The 24,992-nt window shown below is 39.7% G+C and overlaps 2 long non-coding RNA genes across 3 annotated transcripts in view; one reads left to right on the top strand and one right to left on the bottom strand.

Moving 5' to 3' along the window:
- Positions 1 to 20,239, top strand: part of LOC148224237 (uncharacterized) — a 73,835-nt gene extending 53,596 nt beyond the window's left edge. For both annotated transcript variants that reach the window (XR_015802211.1, XR_015802214.1), the window contains one exon: positions 11,639 to 20,239. This is a non-coding gene — a long non-coding RNA (uncharacterized LOC148224237). The remainder of the gene's footprint in view (positions 1 to 11,638) is intronic.
- The window catches only part of LOC148224238 (uncharacterized), a 68,185-nt gene extending 47,946 nt beyond the window's left edge, over positions 1 to 20,239 (bottom strand). Inside the window, exon 1 of the long non-coding RNA XR_015802217.1 lies at positions 20,010 to 20,239. This is a non-coding gene — a long non-coding RNA (uncharacterized LOC148224238). The remainder of the gene's footprint in view (positions 1 to 20,009) is intronic.
- Positions 20,240 to 24,992: the final 4,753 nt, after the last annotated feature.

A 24,992-nucleotide genomic window follows, 5' to 3' on the forward strand; every position in this document is an offset into this window, starting at 1 on the left:
TCATATTCAGTATATTTTGCCTTTCTTTCTTTCTTCTCATGGAATTAAGATCCTTGATTGACCTCTGCTCAACTGACAGAATTCTCTTGACCCTTATACAAACGTATAGTTTGATTACATTTATCCTCTATAACGTACGACATCCTAAATGTGAGATAACTGAATCTCTCACATCTTGGGCATTACGAAACTACACTGCAATATTGCAAGAGTGCACAGGAGTTCCAGACACTGAACAAGATCCCACTCTGCACGGCATGGTACCAGTGTGGTATGTCCCTGTTCTCAAAAGTTTACATTCTAAGCATAAGCAAGAATTAGATACAGACAGATGAATAACATAACTACTTACTGAAACAGCATTTGTTCATTGTTGTGAAATGTTTTCAAAACAGAATAGATAATGTTTCACACTCGTTTTGCAGAAACATAGAAGATGCAAAGCAGCAGAAAATCAGGCCTGAAATACCTTTCTCACTCGAGCTCAAGGAAATGAGATGAGTGGTTTCTTTGCTGTCCATTTTCTGGTTAAATATGTGCGCACAATAATTACTCTAAATGCAAAACTAATGGTGATTTCATGCATATTCATTCAAGTGAGTTTGTGATGGAGGCTCTGGTACTGTTCTAGCTAATGAGGCACAGTTGTTCAAATATTTGTAAAAACAAACATAGAAAGGACTTGTACATGCTCAACATGAACTTATTTACGCATTCAAAGGAATATTCGAGTGTGAATTGATTTGCCAGTTGGTGGCTTGGAGTGTATTATATTTGCATCTCCTGGCTTAATGACATCCTAAAAGAATCCAGTTTGTGGTGCCTCTGATGTGAACCAGCACATGGTGGCTGGCAACAAGCAAGGGAGTCCTTAAAGGCATAGTACTGACCCACACAGAAATGCTAATGTCAACGTACCCAGATTCCAAGGAATTATTTAATTCCAAGAAGCATATATACTTTTTCCTATCCTAAATTTTCAAAACAATATAACCCCCCCAAAAAATGATCTTTAATTTCCTATTTTAAATTGATGTTCAGTATTGCTGCCTAAACATTTATGAGAAAGAAATCACATTTCACTGCTCTGTAAAGCAATCATGTAATTACTAGGTACAGTTTGAAAACTTGACAAAGAGATGACTTCCAGAATCCCCTCAAAACAGAAGTTTCCACAAATGCCCAAGGTTGTGTCGTATTAGGAACAGCTGCAAAAGAATGTAAGAATCTTTAAAGTGAATAGAACATCTTTGATAAGACCCAGATCAATTTTTCAGAGATCAGGGGGCCTGGCATAAAAGAATAATGGAATACACCTTAAAGAAGTCTCTGAAATTTTTTTTGCAGCTACCTTCTTTAGAAGCCATAATGCACAGAGAGTACACCTGAGGAGCTATTTGTAATATATTTAAATTATTTTCTTATTTTCTTCTTCAATTTATTTATTTATAACTGTATCTATATTTATATCTATAACCTTTTTATGAGTTACTTTGAATTGCCCAACTTAAAAAGAGCATTGCATGAGCTGTACAAGGGCTGCATTTAGACTGAGAGTTCGGCTTACATAACAAAATTTCTATCTGCCAAAATGCAAATTCTGCTCTGAGTAACGTAGCTTAACTACAAAATAGTTAATTCCAAAACATTCAATTAAATTTAATGGCATAAGCAGAAGAATTTCTCTTCCAAGTTTTCGCTCTCTAAGTATATTCATATATATTTTTGTGTATGTGCATAAATAGATACATATGTGGACAGATAGAAATAATCTGACAGGTAACCAAAACATACCCAATGAGAACCTGACCACGATTACTGAAACCTGTGAAGAATGAGCATGGTACAAGTGTTGTTCTCCACCTAATTACTAGCATGCTGGCTCATTCTGATTACATATAGACTAAAATCTGTTTTAAGCATTTAAAGATATTATATTCAATGAAGGCTTCATTAGTAATTTCTGGCCTTGCTCTGGCAGATGGATTGATTTAGCAATATAAACCAATCTCTCATGCAACATAGTCCAACTTAAAAGTTTCTGTGAAATCCTGTGTTGTTATTTACATTCCTAAAAATACCAAAATGAAGAATGGTTTCAAATCCAAAGTGACAGCAGAATAAAACCTTCTGAAATCCCTAATCAGGATTCATTCCTCATGTGATAGGTTCCACTGACAGTAGAGATAGAGCTGAGGCAAAGTCAACTCACATTATTTTCATGTGACAAACAGCCCTGATCGTTTTGTACTGACTGACTCTTAATTGTGTTGAGAGTTCACGATTAAAAGCAAAATTATTGATGTGTATATTAACCTTTCACTACAAAAGTGAATATGGGCTATCCTCTTCCATTTTTGTTTCACATCAGCTTCTGTTGGAATTCAGCAATTCCCTTTTTTAATGAAAATTAGGCCATTTTGAGTGACAAATGGCTGTTAGAAATACTGAATACATGGAGTCACAATAAAAATAAAGTTACCATCATTAGAAATGTGAAACTAACATAAAATGCCCCGGCTCAAAAGAGATTACTTAACAGGAAGACTTTTTTTACTAGCTGACATATCTCCATGCTCAGCAAGATTTCATTCCATGGGAGCTGCTCACTGGTGTGCCAGTATTGCTTTCCAGTTTGTTCTATAACTACAATTCCCACTAGTTTCCAAGCATTTCTTAATGAGGCCCAGCACTTCTGTACATTAAGATTCTGCCTTACATCAGACTCCAGCAATTTTCACTTAAAAAAAAAATGAGGGGAATATCTAAGAATTCTCTTAGAGCAGAATTTAAATTAAATCTCCTTATTAATGATGTATGGATTTCTTTCATTGTTTAGGAGGCCTGTGAGCAGTTGAAAGAAACAAGAAGGCTTTTAGTAATGGGCACTAACAGCACCATTGTCCTTGCATGGAAGCTCTTGGCCATTCAGTGTCACAGGGTCAAAAACAATCCAAGCTCTCACACCAAAGCAGTCTGTAGAAGGCCACACAGACCTCACAACACTGATTCTTTAGAGCTTGGGTGGGTTTTTGTGAGTGATGTGTTAAGTTCAGCATTGAAAGGCAAAGAAATTAATTTTTACCAAATTTTTACCATCATTCAGATTTCCCAAGTCCATTTTTGATTTTCTGAGTGGAACCAGCTAAAGCGTGAATTCGAATTATTATAAGACAGCTTTCTCTTCTAACACTTTCTGGCACATTCTCTGTCAAGCACTGGGTATAGTGTTATTGCTTTGCAAGTAATAGTGATAGAAATCATGGAGGTATACAAAGCAGGGGAGGGGGGAGAGAAAACAGAACTAGGAAAGGAAGTTGTTTGACTTCATGAACCTTATGAACTGCTGCATTTAACTGCTAAGAAAATATTTGAGTCTCTTTTTATCTCCTCTCCTTTCCCTAGCTTTTGCAATGTATGACCTGGATGAATGCTTTAAGTTGCAGATGACAGTCCAGGAAGTCTCATGTACTTCAGAAGGAAGCTAACTGCACATCCCTGTATAACTGCTAAGTAAACTAAGTTCTGCATTTTTCTGTATTTTATCAGCCACTATTAATATTGAGTAATACAACTCCACAATATGTATAAATGCTAAAGCATGGAACTGTTGTGCTGTCACAAAGCACAGAATTTACAGTGTTTTTTGTGTCAGTGAAAAGAATGCGAAAACCTGAGAGCCCAAGTGTTGCCAATATACCAATATTTTATAAAAACTTATTTTCAAAAAAGCAGGCTGTCTTGTTCTCACTGTCAGAGAAATGCAATAGGATGGGAGAAATAAAAAGCTTCTCATGCACAAAATACACATCAGTATTCCAACTCTAAATGCAAGTAGAACACAGTGCTATTTTTCTGAAGTTTACCTCCTCATTCATGAAGCTTTACTTCTCGCCTGGCTTCACAGCTCCAGCAAGACTTTCTTTTCGGTCTTTACTATTACCCTATCACAATCTTTACCACATGAGTTTGAGAGAGTTTTGTTTCCTGGAGGTTCAGAAATATTATTCTAAACTCGAATTTTTTTTTCAATCTCACACCAGAACTGCAGAGGAGGCATTCGGAAGCAGCAGGAGCAAAGCTGGTAACTGAGGACTTCTATTTTTGACTGATGTTTTAATGCAAAGAATGTTTACCTCGTGTTTTGAGTGAAACTAATGGTAAACCACAACAGTTCTGTTAGTGTTTTGTACAGTGATGATCCTAGATGAAGCAAAATTTCTTTGTGAGGGGGCTAACAATACTGCAGGGGGCCATCTTGCTTCACTGAACTGGAACATCCAGTCTTTTGAGAACACTCACACATTAGGTCCTAAGATTACTCTCACTATAGCAACCTCCTCCAATACAATCTTTTTTTTTCCCCTTGATTTTGGTTTTTCCCTTTTAAAAAGACAGTGTTTTATAAATTAACTCTACCATTACCTATTATCTTCCTCAACACCTTCTATCCTTTCTCTTCCTAAACCTCCTTCCTTTTTCACCCAGTTCCAGCTGTTTTTTTAGTGTTTGGCTGCTGCACTTCAGTTTTTATAGAGTTGATTTTTTACAGAAGGTGGTGGTGTTCTTTGTCCTGCAATATCAGTAATTTGTCAAATTAAAAAAATCAGAGCACCTCTTGATCTCTTTGATTCTCACTTTCTGTGAGAACTAGGCTCTGTCTCTGTGACCCTCTAGTTGAGCAGTTGTGAATGAAAAGCAGACAGTGTATGAATGGTTTCAGTCTCATATATCGGACAAAACTGCTGCCCTAATGAAGGTGTCAGGGTAAAATTAATCAGCTGGTTGGTACAAGAAAAGAGAAAACCTATATATCAATGAACAGCTTGTCTCTCCAAGTAAGAACGGCTGAAACAGTAGCATGACTGAAGTCTAGGGAGGAAAAAAAAGGTACATCTTCAAGCAGTCTTTGAAAGTCCAGAGGGAGCTGTTTGAGCCTGACCAGATGAATGGAAACTTCAGGGCTCGTGGACCCAGTACTCGTATCCAAATTCAGCTGCCTGATGAGTGGGGGAAAAGAGCCCTCATCTTGCATGAAGATTTACTTGCAGTTAGTCGGATCCATTGGGGCAATGATGGGTGCCTATCCTGAATATAACTGTTCCAGAATATTAGTTATCCTTCAGCACACAGAGATTCTTCAAAGGCAGAAAATGAGACAGAGAATACAATTTGTATCCCTGTTTCTATTTTCGGCATAGACACACAGAAAACCTATAATTATAGCAAAACACATTCGATATAGCCTGAGAAAAACATAGACTGGTTATTACAAAAGGTGAGATACACTGTAAGTATTTAACACAGTGCAGTTTATCCCAATAAAGATTTATCTTTCCTCTGACCTTTCTAGCTGACAAGTGAAATCCTGTTAAGAAACTGTGTCAAAAGAGCAAACCAGACATATTGGGAGCATAGTTTGTTTTAACTGAAATATACAGTGCACGTCTGACCCAAGCACAGAGAGCACAAGTCTAGGTTATGCAAAGCACCTGAGAAGAGGGTTTCTAGACCTCAGTCACTGCAGGAAGGGACGGCCATTATCTTAGTGGTGAAGTCTGTATTTGTTGCTGGAGAAATGAAAAAATGAGCTAGCCAACTATATATGAGCTGGATTTAGGCTGCCGACCCTTGACTTGGTGTTGACAGAAGCTGGGAAAAGGAGGAGGAGGTTTCCTTGGCTTGAATTGTATGTTCTGCCAAAGCTATTTTGAAACTAAGTTGGAAGTCTCCTTACGACACCATATGTGATAACAAAAGTGACCTTATAGGCAAAATATTTGACTTGCTGCTTCAGGAACCCATACAGCTGTTCTTATAGCCCAGTATAAAGAGCAAAAGAAAGAAGGCAGTGTATCATACTCTGCAGGACTGCAGAACTGCACAATGCTATGAAGACATAAAAATATTTAGTCAGAAATCGCCAATATGCAGTACCAAGGCACCTTGGATAAAATATTCAGTGTATTCTTCATTTCTTTCTTCTTTTTTCTGATCTTTTTATGTGATCCTCCATCAAATTACTGAAGCAAAGAGAAATGGCCCTTTTAGCAAGAGCAATACAGTCTAATTTGGGGCCAGTAATATTAAACTGAAAAGTGTCCCTTGCAGCAATAATTTTTAAGTTGCTCTGTAAATGCAGGGAGTATTTTCTTCCCTACAGCTTCTTCTTGCTTCACATATTATTATGACTGATCAGGATATCACTGTTCCTTCTCCATAAGATCAGGGCACTGGAATGAGGTGGCTGGTACAGCTGGCTCAGGAGCTGGGCTGGCCTCAGCCAGCACAGCCCAGTGGAGCAGGAGTGGGGGAAGAAGAGCCCTTGGAACCTGAGCGAGAAGCTGCCATTGCCTGAGTCCAAGCCTTCCCCACTGCCATCCATAGCATAACTCCATCAGTCCCTGGCACAGGCCACAGATTTTAAATTACAGTAGAGCTGGCACCAGCAAATGCTTTTGCTTCCATGTGAAGGACAGTTTGGTGACCTCAAAGCATTTCCTAAAATAGAAGGCACACAGCACAGAGTAACACTTAACTGGGCAGTCTAAGGGCAGACTCCGTGCATTTATCACTGTACAGAGAGACTTTTCTATTAACCCTAGGGATATTCCATGGCAGGTGACTCTTCAACAGCTGGAAGGGCAGTGTGAGAAAGTTTGATGCCTTGCACTAGAGCCTGTTTGGTACTCGTTCTGTGGCTGGACAGAGGTACCAGTGTCAATGTTACATGTAGAGAAAGAAATGTTAAAGTTCAGTCAATAAAGGCTGCTGAGGCCAGAGGTGGGCAGCTTTGGTCAAGCACTAAACTTGGAAGACTTTTCCCCCAAGGGCTTCCCTTTTTGTCTCTAAAACAAAGGAAAGTGAAATGAAAACAAGAAATGCTGACTGCATAGCAGTGCATTATGTGACTAAGCCAGCTGTTGCTCTGATATTGTCATTTTTGTAGCCCAGCCTGTTCAGACTGAAGGCAAAGCTAATTCATCCTACCAAACTTGTTGCTTTTGATAGCTGGACAGGGCAGTATATACTAGCATGATATTCCTTAGCCCTGTGAACCAACACACACATGATAGGAAGTCTGAACTGCCAACAATATATAATGGCTGAAAAAACATTTACTATTTATTTACCCCTACTAGCAGAAAATACTAGTGGGAGTAGTTTGACGAACTCTATTATTCAGCTACTCTTTCATTAGGTGCTTAGTTACTTTTAACACTTCCAAAAATGCAGAAAGTTATTTACCAAAGATTCAAGCTTCAGCAAAGATGCCCTCCAGCCCTGAACTTACAGCTATTCATGCACTAGTGTTTTAATGAAAACCAGGCCAAGTATCTAACAGAGCTGGGGTGAGGCAGTTGTGGGGGGAGGTTTATATTAAAATGCAATACAGCACCAAAGACAGCGATAGAGACTAAACAAGAGGAAAGTCTTCTCTCTCTGCACTCATTTAGCAAGCACATGGAAATAATTGTTGGCCCAGAGACACATATCCATAATTCCCATTGTGCTTCAAGAGCCAGCACACCAGCCCTGCGCACCCTTACCGAGCACAGGGAGTATTGGAATGCAAATCCGCACGCCAAGCATCGGGATTTGCCTAGCTGGTGCTCACACAATGAGCAACATTATCAATTAGAACAAGGCTCCCAGACCAGGTCAGCAGCCATGGAGCTTGCAGTTCATCAGCATGGGAAAGGCTTGTAAGCCAAGCAGCTCTTCTGTCTTTAAAATAATTGATTTACTATTCATGTCTGATGAAGCCTGAGTTTAATCCAGTGTGCTAAAATAAGGAGATGCTTGTTGAAGCAAGTAAGGGCTGCTCATAAAATTCAATAATGTGTTGCTGATATTTTGATAGACATCAGTTTTTAAAAGTTCATGGATAGTTCAAATACAATTGTGTGTTGCTTTTGACTAGGTCATAAAATGACCAAAGCCAAGAAGTTTCTTCTAAGAGCTGTGTCAAGGAACTGAAGGTTCAAAGCTGTGTGCCATCTTAAGTTTGTTTTTTTTCTCTGCACATGAGCCAGACCACTTGAGGTGACAAAAGCAAGTGGGTAGGTGGCAGGGCTGGGGTGAGGAGCAGAAATGCTCAGCTCTTGCCAGGAACCATGCTGTCCAAGCTTTCGTCTTTTTCCACCGCATAGGGGTGACAGCCAGCAGAAGGTCTGCACCTCCATCCCCAACAGCACTGCCTCCCTACTGCTCCCTGACCCCACATGCTGTGTGTCATGGCTGCATTGGTAACTCACAGACCAGGCTGCCACACTGCCTGATGCTGTGACAGATGAGAAACACAAAGTTATTAGAAAGTCAAGTGCCATGGACCCAGCTACATGAATCAAAACATAAAATTCCACAGGTTTTGATCCTAGACTCTGTTGTTCAAGGCAAGCAAGACAGACTGTTTTATCATTTAGATTCTAAATCAAACATTTAATAAACTGAGGTTATATTTTGAGTTGGTGGCGTGGGAGATTACTGCTTGGATTTGAATCACGGGTCTGGAAAACACTCAAATTTATGTAATCAGCACCAAAACACATTGTTACAGACAACACTCAATTAAGGGGTATGTGAGAGTCAGCACTTTCACATTCAGCAGGATCTCTCAAACTGGGACCCTTTACTCACACTGGAGAAACAGGTGGCACTTGGGAGGGCACAGTAACAATAACTAATGCAAACAGAAGATTCATACTCTGGCCCAGACTCCTATGTGCTTATTTGAGGAAGAGATGAATTTAGGCCTTTAGCTCTGCAGTTTTTCTAGCTCTGGGATAAAACCAGAAAGGTCATCCACAAAATGGCTTTGCTAAATTCAGATTAATGACTCAAGGCAGTCTATAAAGTAGACAGACTCACAGTAGATGCATTTGAAAGGTGTCAGTGGAAGACTGAAAAACTGCTTTCACAGAAACATAGAATTAATTCCTAGACTGACAGGGAAATAATCAATTTTTAACTAGAATTCTACTTTCGATGTTCCTTTTCATATCACACCATTTCAAAACAAAAATTAAAAACTGGAAGAAATCAGTTAACACCATATATATTTTTTTATATAACACAATAGACTTTTGAAATTACTATACTGAACTAGGTGCATGTGGAAATATAAAAATAAGAATACTGATGCTCTTTATCAGAAAACAACACAGGAAATTAATAATGTAAGGTTTTATCATCCTTCCTGACAATAGAAGAAACAGATGTCCCAAGGAACCCTCCTGGTAACTTTCTAACATGGAGACCATTTCCAACAGCTAAGAAGAAGCAAAAGTAGGGTCCAGCCGTTTGATTTCTCCCACATATTTCTCCCTGCTTTGTTGTTACTGCTGTTGCCTCACTCTCTAGATCATAAATTGGAGTTGTTTATAGCCTAGAGCTCATCTGTGCTATAAGTTTTCTCGACATAGGGTTCCAAGAGATGGTTTTCCCATATCCTTCACAGCCCTCTCTTATTGGTGTGGTACTATACTTTAAAACAATAAAATAAAAAATTACCAGAGGAGAAATATCGTTGCATTTCAACAGGATCTACAAACTGAGTCACCACTAGGATTTAGCTGTCAAAAAATGATCTCAGAACCAAAAGAAGAGCTCTGACCCTAAAGTTGTGGTCATAGGACAGTATGATTGCACACAGTTCAGGGCACACTGCCAGGCTATTTGCTCAGAAGCACTGAAACTCCAGCCTCTGCTAACATGCTAGTGCCCTTACAAATGATCTATTGTACTTTCTGCTGTTTACCAACAGCACATGCAACTAGCCAGGTTTCAGCCTGTGTGGAGAAACAGACTAGTAAACAATATCATTGATTGTGCTCCAGTATTTGAGGAAGAAGTTGAAAAAAGAATTAACAGTTCAAGTTCGACTAATGATAATGCAGTCTGGTTACCTGAAATCCAAGTTAAAAAGAAAACCCAAAAAACCAAAACCAAACAAACAAAAAAAACCCCACAAAAAAAACAGTCACAGTTCAGACTCTGATTTCTTCTTCATTTTCTAGGTAAAATACTCTGCACTAGACCCTTGAGCGGTGATTGTAAGGCTACTCTCACAGCCTGCATGTATGACAAAGGGAACGCCAGTCCTAGAAAAGCACGTTTGTCGTGGGCTTGTCCCCTCTGCCTCACGCAGGCAGCACAGCTCATCTGCAGCGGTGGACAAGCTCCAGCTGAGCTCAGAAATGCTACACCTGGCACAAGGATGTGGAACACCTCCCCTAGAAAGCACTGAGGTGTGAGGAATTGCTGCATTCCTTCCTCACCACAATTTCCTTCCACATTTGGTTGGGTTTTTTTAAGGTGCCAAAGGTGTGAATGCTAACCAGCAATTTCAGCTGAATGTTTTTGTAACTTTCTTTCACCACAAGTTCATTCAGAGATGAGTGTCACTGCACTTCCAAAGAGTTATTGTCTTCTCTAGCCTCAGTCTTAATGCCTGTGTAGACTGCAAGTCATACCAAAGGTATTTTGAGTCACTGTTTGTTTTACCAGCTATCAAAACCTTTTATGGAGCAAGATGGGTTAAAAAAATAATGTAACGAGCCATTAGCAAGTCTTTTCCTCTCCCCCATCCCCAATCTGCAGAATAGAGACCACTGAACCACGCTGCAAATTAACTGTAATGAAAAGGAGGGGAAGGGGGAGACAGAGAAGCAAAACATTAAAGAATCCACTCTGAGCTTAAGAAAGGTCATTTCTCAAAGGACTATTGACATTGGTGAGGAGAGAAAACACATCAATGTTTCTAAGAGGTTAAATAAACATTTTCTATATGAATATTAGGTGTCCATTAATATCTCTCTCTGTGTAGTCCACCGTAGTACCTATCCTTTAGTTATCCTGTTACCCAAATGAGGTGGGGAGAAAGAGAAAGAGAGACTTTCCTTTTAATTCGCTTTGCACTCTGATGGTTGAGAGTTAGAAAAAAAAAAACTTTTCTGGCTCTTTTGAGTGAATGGTCAAAGGTACCTTTGCGGCTCCTTCAGAGGGTGAACTAATCTGTGACAAGTGTGGCTAATCTGATAAGGCGGCCGCATGTGCGCTAATGTGCTAATACGGGGGATTCAGAGCAGCCAGCGGCCGGGAAAAGCCTCCCCACCTAAATGGGCCCTGGCCTGCAATAGCCCGGCAACATATGCGCATTTTAACACCCGCTTAACACCGACACAAAGCGGTGGCCTTTGTTGTGCGACACGGCGGCGCGATTCCCATGGTGGGAATTTCTGCCTCACAGGCGACATTCTTTCCGATGGGATGCAGGGGCTGGTGGCCCGGGACGGCCCGGAGCAAGGCTGGGCGGAAAGGTTGCGAGGATGGGTGTGAAAGGAAAGCCCCTCCGCTTATTCCTCTGTATTTCCATCGTGCGTCTTGGGTAGGGAGAGGAGGAGGAGGCAGAGAAAGGCGGGAGGAATTGGTTCAAACATTTTGGATCAGGTCTCTAGCTGGGGTAAAATCAGCTCTTAGGTTATGGTGCTTTATCTAAAAGAGAGGTTGACACCAGTTTGCAAGGTTGTGATACGCTCTATTTTATTATTTCCTTTGGAGGGGAATTCTTAAGTTTTCCACTGGAAAGACTAAACGACATTTTCTTGTCCCTCTGATTGTTTTACTGCACCTTTAGGAAAATCCGTATGAGAGAGGAATAGCAATTTACTTTTAGTCTGGAGCGTGCAAAGGGGAAGAAGACTCCATGGACACTGACACTTCAAGGGACAGGCTGTCAAGAAACTCCAACACTGGTCATGGCTGTGGTGCTGCTCTGACAAACAGATAAGTGCCCTGCAGCCTGCTCTGGATCCTGGTCAGTTCCCAACATTCCTTTGTTTTCAGGTATCTCTAAAGCAAAATGGATACAAGAGTGTGAACCAACTGGTGAAAGTCTACTCACCTAAGAGGGAAAGATTGCTAACAATGTCTTGTGAGTGGGGAACAGACCAGGGCTCACCAGCCACACTTGTCAGTGTGCCTTTGTCTGCTTTCTGCTATGGCTGGTGTCAAAACAGCACAGTTACCATGAGCTTGACAAAAGCACCTGGTCAACGAAAAAGCACAAACTGAAATACAGACAATTCCATTTAAACTAATGAGCAAAACTTTTTGTTTTACCATGAAGGTGACCAAGGTGACTGGAGCAGGTTGAAGAGTCTCCCCTACTTGGAGACAAACCTAGGTGGACAATGTCTTGGTCAAGTTGCTTTAGTTGACCCTGCCTAAACCAGGTTGGATGAGGTGACCTGCAGAGAACTCTTCCAACCTCTGCTATTCTGTCATTCCAAGAGCTCAGCCCCATCCATAAGTCCCTTAAAGAGTGGTTTTTTTGACTGACAACACAATGACAAAGGCAAAACAACACCAGTATTAGCTCCTTTTATCTCAAACAATATTCCTACTTTATCACAATAAAAAAAAGTAAAACTCTAGGGACACCTCAGCTGCAAATATGTCCTCATATAGAAGAGTGCTCATCCAGAACAACGAAGATTCAGAGCAATTTGGTCCAAGACATGGAACCAACTTGACTGAGTATTCCCATAAGAACACAACTCTGATTTTAGAGTTACAGTCTTTTTAGCCTTCTTCCATTTAAATCATATTCCCATATTAGCCACAGACAGACAGCAGAGCTGAAAAAAAGTGAGATTCGTCACATACTGAGTAGTGTGTTTGGGACACATGTAAAACAACATTATCCCAGCTACTCAACCTGTACGATTTCTCTCAGCTCTCTGAAAGCATTAGTGAGCAGAATAACTGTGGCACGTTTCTAAATATGTAAATGGACAAATCTTATTTATTCCTTTCCACTTTGTTGAATTCAGCAACACTATTTTATGTCTGAGTTTTGAATGCATAACAATTGACCCCTACCGAACAGTGACGACATTTCCTCTCAGAGGAAGTCCTGAGGGAAGGAAGGTCCCGCATAAACAAACTTCCACTCAGTACAATAGAGTAGCCCACGAATGTGACCATTTTTTCAGGGCATGGGTGAGGCTGACACTCTCTTCCTGCTCATGTAGTCCAGGCCTTATCGCAGTCCTGTTTCCCTGTAATTTAAATGCTTGCATACTTCTACTTCATTTGTATTTTTTTTTCCCCCACACAGTGCAGATGTATCCCATTTTCCTGTTGCTGTGGAACACAGCCACAATTTCCAACCATGTTACATAAATGACCATCTGTGGTAAAAAAAACTGCTGATGCACAAGATTGCAGTGTGAGAATTTTAGCTAGCTAGCAAAATTTAGGCTATTAATACTTCTGACACTTCCTGACAATAAAGGCAAAATGCACTATTCCCTCTGTTTTAGCATGCTGCTGTTGTATGACAGTCATGGTTGCTGCATGTAGGGAAGAATCTCCAGGGAAAGGTTAAATAAAACCTAGTTGGCTATGCCTAGCTTTCCTTAAGCTTTTCAGCATACTAAAGGCAGACTAAACTAATCAAAAGTTATTACACTGATAAAGAGAGTGGTATCTAATTACATGTAACTAAAGAATACTAAAGTTTCATTAGCATGTTTTTGGCATCTTTGCGTCTGCTGACTCCCAGAATCAGCAGTGCCGGAAATACTGAAATCTATGGCACAGATCTCTGCACCGAGCACAGCAGTTGTAAGAGTAGATGGTGGCAGTAGCAAATTGCCAGTGTTTGTGGGGATAGGCATAAGAGGAAAGATCCTCAGTGACTTTCACAGTCATGGTGAAATTCCAGGTGCTAGAGGGGCACAAGGCTGGCATTTCTGTGATCACCAAGACTGACACTTGGTGCCTCATCCTTTTCAAAACACTGCTGTAGCAATCTTTCTTTCTCTGTGCCTCTGACTCCTCATCCTGTGGTCACTCATCTCTCACAGTGAGTCTCTCTTCTTTTCTAAAGTGTCACCCTGCCCAGAGAGCCCCAGCTATCTGCTGGCTCTATATCAGATTTCACTTTCCCCTATCTTCCTGGTTTCTGTGCATTCTCCTAGTTTGATTTAAAGTTCCCTGCAATCCACTTTGCTATTTTGAAACTTAAAAGCTACAGTGACCCAAGTTAAACCTTTCCAGAATAATTGATTAAGAGTGAAACAGTGCATGTTTTTTCAGGATTTTGTCTATCTTCAGCAAACACTGCACTATTTTGTTTGAAATTGTGGCAAAAATGAAAGGGCTGGCGCACATACCAAAAGTTTGTGAAACCTATACACCAGAATCAGATGTGTTTGGGTAACCTTAATGACTTGTTCTGATAGGCACACACAGTAATATACACACCCAGTCTTCTGATAGTCATGCCTGAAGTACCCGCACAAAATCAGCCAATTCATGCACCAACAAGCAAACGTGTGTACAAAACAGAGCTCTGGGTGTTGCATGTATCTGCATGCACTCAGGTGCTGGCTTTCTCCAGTGTGCACTTTGCACATACACTTACATTTCTGCTCTTGCAAAACACTTAGAAGTTACATGTGAGTGAGCACAGATACTTTCAGAGTCCTTTCAGCTGCAGCCCTTGAGGACCCATCAAATAGTTTTCAACCCTCTGTCAGAAAATTTTTCTACTGTTACTTTCTACAATTGATTTCTGTGAGCTGCAGAATGGGATTTTGTTCATTCATAAATAGACGCAATAAGCAGACATCCATTAAGAATAGATTAATAATAGTAACAAACAGTACATGGACCAGAGCAAATCTAACAATCTTGGGAAAATTAATTTAAATAAAAAGAGGTTTTCTTTACTAGTAAAATTCAAGTTTCATTTAATTTGAATGTTTTCCTTTCCTCATATATTTTTCCTGTATACAGGGAACCTTTGCTTTGTCGTCCAAAGAAGAGAACGTGAATGAAAATGCATACCTCACATAAACAAATATGACCATACACACAGGAGACAAGTACTATGAGCTTCTCAAAATTATAGGCACATCTCCTCTTTGCAAATTAGGCCAGGTTTCCTTTGACTTTTACAGAAGTGGTTACACAAGTTTCTCTAATTTTCTCAGTAGCCATTGCAAACTGCTTGTCATAACCTCAAGAGATTCTGAGAAATCAAAGCACCTACAAAACTTCTGCTTCGGTATTATTTTGAGTAAAATAAAACATTCTCAGTACGCAGGTCTGGAAAAACAATGAATGTAAATGTCACGTTCAGCCACCACTCACTTTTAGTTCAGAATGCATGCTTTTCTGCCAAAGGACTGTACATGGTATATAATCCTTAGCTCCTTCAGGATTTTAATCTGCCGTGAAGCATATGGTAAAAAGGTAAGTGTTCTTTAGAATCATTAACTTGCCTAAAGCAATGTGGATGTTCTTTATTTCTTTCTTGAAAGACAAAGAGCATCTGAAAGTAGTTAACAGCCCAAACCCTGTAGTTTGCTGAGGCAGCAAGAAATGAACCTGGAAATGTCCCTGCAGGGCTGAGCTTTATGTTAATTAGTCAATTCCCAGGGCAGTGCTTGTATCGACAAGAGTATGTTATTGTTCTGTTTCCTCAGTACCGAGAATGTAAGAGGACAACATATAAATTCATGTATTTATCATCACCAAAAGCATCAGGGGGATTGTGTTACAGCAAAGCTACAGTGGGTAGAAAAATTGCAGAAACCCCAGTTCTGCTCTCACTCCAGTAAGAGAACAAAATTGTCCTGTTCATGCAATGCTGCTCATTGTGAAAGGGATTCCTTTCAGAATAGCAAAAGTCTTAGGTCAAACTTTAACTTTTAAAAAGCCCATTCAGTGGCATTCATGAAAAGTGGGGCTTTTAAAAGTACTGGACTCACTGTGCTCCTGGTGCTGAGGAAGGGTAAGACAAAACCACCAGAAAGCAGTCCAGAAGAAAAGTAGCAGAGGATTTTCTTTCATCTAAGGGAGCTGTGGAGCAGCTCAGCCTGGAGGACATGGCACTGCTGCTCACCTCCTGTCCCAGCCAGGATGGTGTGCTGCCCAGCAGGGTTCAACCAAGATCTGGAAAAGCAAATGCCTGGTATGGTACCACCCCTTTGTGTTCCCTCATCCTGGATTAGTGTGGCCAGCTCCTGGAAACACAGTCATGGTGTGGGATTTTAGACACAGAGCAGAGGACCTGCAGAAGCCAGCACAAACTCTATATAATCCTGTTTAGCTCTGTCCATTGCCATTTGCTACTGGGATCAACTCAAATGCTGAACAAGGGTAGGGGAATTGAAAGGGGAAATGAGAAACTGCAATAGAGCTCCAGAGTAAACCCAACTGGAAACAGAGACTTCATTGAAAAAAAGTGATTTTTGGATAAGAGTTGACAGAAGCCTCCCTTCTGCTAAACTCTCCAGCTCTGAGGATGAATGGCATTAGAATAATCTGGATTTACATAACCAGCCCTCCTCTTTGTACTTAAATCCAGTTGCCAAAATCAGTGCTACCTCTTGGGAAGAGCCTTAGTTCCACAACAGTCACCCAAAAAATGTTTGGTCACTAACTGGGAGAAGCTGGATAACACAAGCCAAAACTGGGCCAAAAGAGTGCAAAGAAGGAAGCAGATTGTTTGACAGTGCTCAAAACAACCAGTTTGCCATGATAAACACAACCTTTGGAGCAGCATAACAAGATACTTTTCAGTCCATTCCATATACTATGTCCAGAGACTGTTCTAGAAAAAGCCTATTTCAAAGTACATCAAAATTGTTTGCAGTTTTCCCCAAGGTTTTAATGGAGTTTGCAACCTAGTCTTCCACATTTGATAATAATCAGCATTTCTCCTAGAACATACCAGAAATCTAAATAAAAAAGTGTTCTCATAATTTTGAAATCCTCATCTGAATCTGTTTCTGATTTAAAAAAAAATTAAATTCATTTTTCTTTTGCTCCAATGAGTACATACATCTCTGGTTATAATAACAGAAAGCTGAAAAAGATTTTTGAGGTGATATTTCCACTGATGAGTTCCAAATTTTTTGTAGGGGGTAGCATGAAAGTATGGAGCATGAGGGCTTTTAAAACTAAAAATGACAGTTAATCTAGTTTGAATGTTAATTGTGCTGATTTCTTTTCAGTCTGAGTCTAATATATATTCTTTCAGCTTGTACGCAGTATTTAAAGATTTGTTACAAGTTACACAGCACAAACTCCAGCTGTTTTAGCCTAACTTGTTAGTCTTTCTTTTTCTTATGCTAAACAATGAAAAGCCACTTCCCATAGAACTATGATGTGCAATATTTCAGTAATCTTAATATAATTTAATTTCAACCACAGAATTTGTGTGTCCTCGTGCTTTTCTGGGATAAAATTTTCAGAGAAAAAGAAATCCTTAAAAAAGTAATTAATCATCTGGTTCTGGTTACACAAATGGCCCAGTTCTGCGACCTTCAAACCTTCCTCCCCCTCAAAGAAAGCAATAAGAATGTAAAGCAGAGAGACAGATTTTTAGAGGTACTGAGTCTCTGGCTCCCGCTGACTTAAAACATTCTTGACACAGCACAGAGTATGTGCTATGCCATGCAGCAGTGGGCTCTCAGTTTCCTCATGCACTTTGATTTCCTCTTATTGGTGGATGCAAGTCCTTCATCATTTTACTTTTGCATTCTTTGCTTGTAATCCAAGCAAATTTTCAACTACATTTTGAAAATTTGGGATTATCAGATTAAAGTTTGCAAATCAGTGTTTACTAAGGACTCCTTGAGAGTTACATGCTTTGCTTGCAAGTTTAAATTCAGTAGCTACATACTACATTGTGCTTCTTACATAACTGAGTCTCCTCTTTGTGAAAAGCTTATGATGATGCTCGTGCAATCTTCACACAAATTCTCACGTCAATAGTTTCCTGATGGACATCCCTGATGCACTACTGATTTTCCATTACGTGACCCACAGCAGAGCACCACAAGCAGACGTTGTTCTCTGGGAAGGACTGGAGGACAAGTTCTGGGAGGGATTTACTCACCAGTAATGACAATGATTCTACCAGACCCAGACTTGGTCCCAACCAGGTGAAGCTTCCAGCACAGCCCCACAGGAAGGATTTGGACATTGTCATGGCCATCACCAACCACAGCCTGAGCACGGGAGCCAGATTCCAACGATGTTGAGCCAAAGTGCTTCCTTCTCAAGAGTGGCAATGAGAAAATGTGTGCCCTTCCACCCACAACAAATGCTGCTCGCATCCAAACATGAAACATTTTACACAAGAAGAGAGACTTTCAAGAAATCCTGCTCCCTGGACACTTTTGTCCAGACAGCCCTACTACAACTACCGAAGGAGACATGGGACTCAGTTCAATAGGTTCTCCTTGAACTTCAAAATGTTGTGACTTTGTGGTACCTCACTGGGTTATAATTATTCCTGTTGAAATTATGCACCAAAATATTGTGAAATAAATTGAGTTGTTGTGCCTGTTTGCATTTTAAGGGAATCAAATACTTTAATAACCTGGTTTCTATAAATTCCAACCAAAATTAAGGCCTCACAGCTGATGAACCCTTCCTGAGTGAAGAAGTTCTAAAAGATTAAAAATTTCTACACTGTAAGAACCAATCTATGTCTTTTAGACTAGTCTAAACAAGCCTCAAATAAATCTTCTGGTTACCATTTCTTCAACAGAGATTGAAATATAGGCAGTATAAGTTACTTACTCAAGGATCACATGGGAATTGACTGACAGGAGCAACAGTCAAACTTTGATCTTCTGCATCTCAAATTAGACCCACAGCTACAAGACCATGTTTCAAATTCCAACCAAGGGCTGCAAACAAATTGATCTCTCAGAGTAGATCTATATATCCTCTCTATAACCATTTGGTCTGCAGCAATAGATTTTAAAAACTATTAATGGTTATGCTATAAAGCAGTTCCCTTAAATCCCATTATCACTAACTCCATACTGCTCTCACTTGTACTTGGTCCTGAATTAGGGGGATTCATTGCATGAGAGACACAGGATGCTTAAAAGCAGGATGGTACCAATGGTCTTATAATTGCACATCATAACACATTACTTTTTATTCCTTTTCTTTTTTTTTTTTTTCTCATATATTCCCTGAGTGAACTCATGCAGAGCTAAATTATCCCTTTGGGAAAGTACATGCGTAAAAAAAAAAAAAATCCTCTCTCCAGATGTCCAAATAATTTCCAGTCAATCTGTAGACTCCTCTTTGGCATTTCTAGGCCTGTGCTTTCTCAGAAGTTGTAACATGCTTGAGTGTTGGTGACTGCCTTATTGTTTATGTGATTAGTCACTCTTGGACTATTTTAAGGAGGTGATGTATATTTTTTATAAATTTTAGATAAAATTCATTTATAGTCTGATGATTGATGCTGAACAGTTATCTGGTTAATTGCATTTTCTAGTATATTTTCTCCAGAATTGGAAAAAGATTCAGAATGGACAAAAACTTTTCTTTTTTTTTTCTTGCTAGTCTGCTTGTCTTTTTTTTTTTTTTTTTTTTGAGGAGGGGAGCTGTTGCAATAAAGCTAACAAAACTCTAGCTGAACTACAGCTTTATAATAAAGCTTGTGACAAGTTCTGGGATCTAAGCCAAAAATCAAACCAAATGTACAGTTTACGAGGGTGAAAGGTTTTACTGGCCAGTCTGGTTCTCTTCCAAAATGCCTTCATTTCACATGTAAACGTTAATAGAAACAAACAGTGGTAGTACCATTAACTTCTATTTTTGCATCACCACCTCCATGTCATGCAATAAGCCAAAGAAAGAAATTGCAAGGAGGAAATCAGGGCATGGGGAAAAAAAAATCAGGAGGATAAAAAGAATGAAACAAAACTCTATTAGATCCCTCTCTTTGAATTCCATCTGGCCCACTGAGACTTCCTCAAAATTATTGGCAAAATGTGTTATTATTTTGGGAGGAGAAGCGGAAGGTAAAGGAAGGAAAGGGGAGGGCTCAGGCTAACTCAAAAAGATCTATAATTACAAAAAGCTGTGCTTTTGTTCCCTCCAAGCTTGCTTGCCTTTTTTTTTTTTTTTCCAACACTAAGCCAGCATAGTGGTTAGCACATTGATTCATTTGTACATACCTGAGCGTCATTTTGTGACGAGCCCCAATTTCCCCTCCATGGTTCTGTTTAAGACAAAACCCTTTCAGAAGTCCGTGGGAGTTGTGCCTAAATAAGCCACAACACGAAGCAGGAGACCCCCAGGGCCCCCTTGCTCACTGTGATATTATGCACACAGCGTGTCTGTGAAAAAGCATGCTTGCACTGTGCTTCCCACATCCTTCTCTGTTTCAGCTCCTATCCATTTGTTTGTTTCCTTCTCTGATTGCATCTTGTCATAAGCCCAAGACTGATGGCTCATTAAGGCAGTGGCTTTCCATTTACCTCTTGTTTACAGCATGCTTCTGCCAAAAGTACATCCTTGTGTCAAGGTTATATATCAGTGCCTTAACACGATATATTTTTAATTTTTAATTTCAGAGCTTTTCTAAGTTATTGTAAATAATCATGTGATTTCCAGCAATTAGATTTTCTTGTATTTAAACAGCTTGCCTTCCCACTGACTTTCCTGTGTGCAAAACTAGTGCTGAGACTCCAACACCTCTCACTCTTTGGGTCATACCAGTGCTACTTCTGCTCAGCAGAGTCATTTTCCCCAAGGAGCAGACAACATAGAGAACCATGTGTTCTTTTGAGGAGCCATTAAAACATTTATAAGCATTAAACACAATTACATTATCAAGACAGGGTGTTTCCATTTGTCCATGTGCTGTAAGCACAGAGCGTAGGAATTCTTGAATTGGTATCTGCATTGTTGTTTTTTTTTTTAATGAAAGAATTAATTGCTTCAGGTCATCAATCTGGAGTCCTGAATTTGCAGAAAACTGAGTCTAGGGATATAAAAGATGTCAGCTCTTGTCAAATCCTGACCTCTTAACTCTGGGGATTGCCATAATGCAGTATTCATATATGTTCAGTGACACACAATAAATACAATGATAACCTTAGTTCAGAGGAGAGTTGTGCTGCTTCATCCTTGCTCCAACTGCTTTTATTTCTCTCTTTCTGAGTTAAGTGAACAGCATTTCTTACATTATCTTTTCCTGGAAATTGAGTGGAATCTGACAAAACTATGCTTTCATCAAACTACCAAAACACATTCTGTGACAGGAATCAACTTTAAATCATAACAAAATGAGATCTTCTTTACTAATATGTCCTTATCTTGCCTTCCTTAGTATCACTATTAATACTTAATTACCTTAGTACTTAATACTTACATATTAAGTGCCTTAGTAACTATTAAGTATGTGACACTTTGTGTGCAGAATGTCATCTTAAAACAACTTTATTGAATCATTCAGCAGCCTATTAGAGAAGCTGCAAAAACATTGGTGGTGTCTTCTTGTTGAAGGCACTTCCCAACATGTCTCCAGGCACAGATGTGCACCAAGGCATGAGAGCACTCACCAACCTGCTGTGCACATTGATCTGAGTCCCTTGTGCAGTTTCATAACACACACACAGGATGTCTCAGGGCTGACTCACATCATGTCCACACAGCAATTGGGATGTGCAGCTCCTAACAAATTCTCTTTGGAGGCTTCAGTAGACTTAACCTACTCTGATAATGTGTGCTGTCTCTTTCAGATGAGTTTGTGCCCCTGAGTTTTAGGAAACTTCAACCTATAGGAGAGGCCTTTGTCTCTTCTATGTAGGGACTTGCAGAACCTAGCTAGGAACTTTTTTAATGTGTAGCTACAACATGTACAAGAGAGAGAGCAAGCAAGGGGAAATAGGAACAATGGAACCTTCTAAAATGACTCTTGCATGCAACACTTATTTTTGTTGTTGTTTTCAGTAGTTTTCCTCTAAAGAGAAGTATTTATAAAATATAACACTGTGCCTGGTTTTATTGAACACAGTAAATTCAGGTTTGATTCATGCAACTGGCAGACTCCACATAAAGGATTAAATTAAAGGAAGTGAGTTTAAATATACCTGATACAGTCTTACCCATGATCACTTTTCATACAGCTAACAGACATACTATGTTACAAGGATTAACTTCATTTGCACAATGTCCTCTGCTGCAATTATGACATTAAAAGCTGCTGGGAGCCAGCAGCAGGCATACCTTCAGTGCCAGTCTCATTTGCCACTCCACTAGAGTGGATTAACTGAATAATAGTAAATGACCGAAGGCAGGATGAAAGCAACATGTGGGAAATAAAAAAAAGAAAAGAAAGTACTGTGGAAGGCCCAGCAGAAGCAGAAATTACTCTGATAATTAACACTCAGATTGCACAGCAGCAACCTGGAAAGGAATACTGTAGTGAAATCTTGCAGGCCAATACATAAGTGAGCAAGAGAAACTGTATGCATTACTGCAAAAATTGTTTCTCAATAAATGTAATTTAACACTGTCATAGATGTACAACTAAATTCTTATGTCAATCCCCAATTAAACAGCAGCAAGACAAAGAGAGTTCAAGTTTATGATACTTTGGTTTGAGTTTGGTTTCTTTTCCCCTTTGTTTAGTCATTGTTTGAAATTGGCCAAGAAGTTGAAATAATTTCAAAACTGGAGAGGGTAACTGGTAAAGCCAGCTTCATGTCTGTTTTCAAAGGGTGCAATTTCACAAAGCCATTTACATTCGGCTTACACTGAAGATTAACTGCACTGACCATAATGGATCAGACCCAAAACCTACAGTTTAGAACCAGATTTCTGTGGGCTACCAACACCAGCAAACTCAGAGCAGTTTAAGAGTTCACGAGCAGGCAAAAGGATGGCTAACTCCCTTCCCTCCTGGCTCAGCACAGCACTGATTTCAGCACAATTGCTCAGATCTTAAAATCAATGCTGCTGCAGTGACATTATTGTTACTGGAGTTAGATCAGCTGACAGCAAGTGGACATGACTGATGTAATGGGGTTTTTGAATGACTGTGTAGATCCCTCCTTAAAAACTGAGGAGTGGTCTCAGCCCCAAATCTGACTTCTTGATCTAGACAGTTATAATTGGAGATAAGCTTGGTACTGATTTAAACACAGCTATTTGGACTTCCAGTGCTTTAAAGGTGTGTGTTCCCTGCAGTCCTGAGGAGGCATTTCTCTCTCTCCTTATATTATCTTGGGAGTTAATGAATCTTGAATTCCCTTTCTATGCAATAAATTCAGTTTAAACAGAATTATTCACTTCTAACTCCCATGTCTTTGGAGGTCAGAAATATCTTTTAGAACTCTAATCTGTACCAATATCTGCCATGCAAAAGACAGGTGGGAACAGATCACTGCACTGCAACTTTGGAGAAAAAACCCTTTGCCTTTGCAGACATACTCAACAAAGAGAGAAGTTTTCAGAAACAGCCTTCTCTTGTGCATATTTTCTGATTAGCCTGTGGTACCCAAGATCTCTTACTGAGAAAGGTGACTCATTACTAAATAGTGCTCACAAGTACTTTATTTTAGTCTGTAAATATGACCCTGTGAGCCAAATGCTTAAATTCCTTAAAGGATATGGACTCTACAGCTCTTGTCTGACTGTTCAAAAAGGATCTAATTTGCTTTAAATTAAAAAAATCTATGTCTCTATTAGCTCTCCTGGGACCTGCTCTTAGCTACTAAACTAGACTTTCTGTATAGTCCTAGTTATATATATCTATTCCTTGCTCATGAGACGTAAAATCATGTCTCTTTCTTTTAAAATAAAAAAGGGAAGTTTACTTTCAATGTTACATTGATAAGAGGATACTAATGGAATTTTTTTCCCTGATTAGAAAACAACTCAAGCCCTACTCTTAAAGGGATAGGGAATCCATGGCCCTATTTGAATACAACGGGAGTGATAGCAAAACAATGAGTGTTCTTTTAACTCTGTAAGACATACAGAAAAATCCCCTGAAATATAAGGAACTTGACGAGGTGTCAAAATACTAATGTCCTGTTTATTCATTTTCTTCCTGTTACCTTTTCATCTTGGACAGCACAACTCTTCCAGCCTACGCTGGAACGCTGTACCCACAGTGCTGAATTCCTAAAGGTTTTGCTGTTTCTCTATTCTGATTGCCTCAGGAGTGCCTGATGCCAACAGTTCCCCAAGGGAGAAATAAAAGTTGTTGAACAGCAAAGCATCCCACAATCTTGTCTCATCAAGGAACCTGAGCAGATATTAAAAGCAAACTGATGCCAGAACCCATTTTTGTGTGTTAAAAAAGGGTAAAGGTAAACCAGAAAGGTTGAAAAGGGAGATAGAAATTAATAAGGAAATAAAAGTTCAAGTTACCAGTATTCAGCCCAAAGTATTCAGCTCAGTGTTTTCTTTCAAAGTTGTGTTTTTAAAAAAAAGCCCTAAGAGATAAATGTATGGGGTGGAAGAGTGGAAATCCTGTGTATCAACATTCATCTTTCTTTTTTCCACCTCAAGGAGACACTCTTCATCTCCTCCGAGCACTAGTCCACTTGGTTGGTTATTTCAGTTCTGCAGATATTCTGCTGATAGCTATAATGTAGATTCCCATGCCAGATACTTGAGTTAATTAGCTCGTGGGCTGCTAGTGTCAGACTTGTTTAGTGCAGGAAAAACAGCTGACAACAAATCATCACTGTGTGAGATCTTGATTATTGTTTGGATGCAAACAGAAACATGCTGGCATCGCCTTACAAGTGTTTTCAATCACAGAAGGATGTTATACTACTAACACAATGAGGCTGGCTTTTCTTACAAGAAAGGAGTGGGATCATTGAAGGTCCCTGATCTAGCACACTTAGTTGCTATTTACTCAAACTTAATTTAGGTAATCCTGTCTTCCCATGAGTGATCATGGGGTTGAGGGCCCAGATTCTTCATTGCTAAGGGAGTCCCCAATAACTTGTTGCCAGAAAACAGGGATGACTGCTAAGGGTGCTTGACGTGCTATATTGTGAGTCCATACTCACAGAAACACTGATAGGATCATAGAATATCCTCAGCTGGAAGGGACCCAAAAGGATCAGCCCTGCACAGGACAGCCCCAAGAATCACACCATGTTACATACATGCATTTCATTGCCTAGGGAGAT

This window comes from Sturnus vulgaris, chromosome 3 (genome assembly GCF_052056855.1).
Source record: "Sturnus vulgaris isolate bStuVul1 chromosome 3, bStuVul1.hap1, whole genome shotgun sequence".
NCBI classification, from domain to species: domain Eukaryota; kingdom Metazoa; phylum Chordata; class Aves; order Passeriformes; family Sturnidae; genus Sturnus; species Sturnus vulgaris.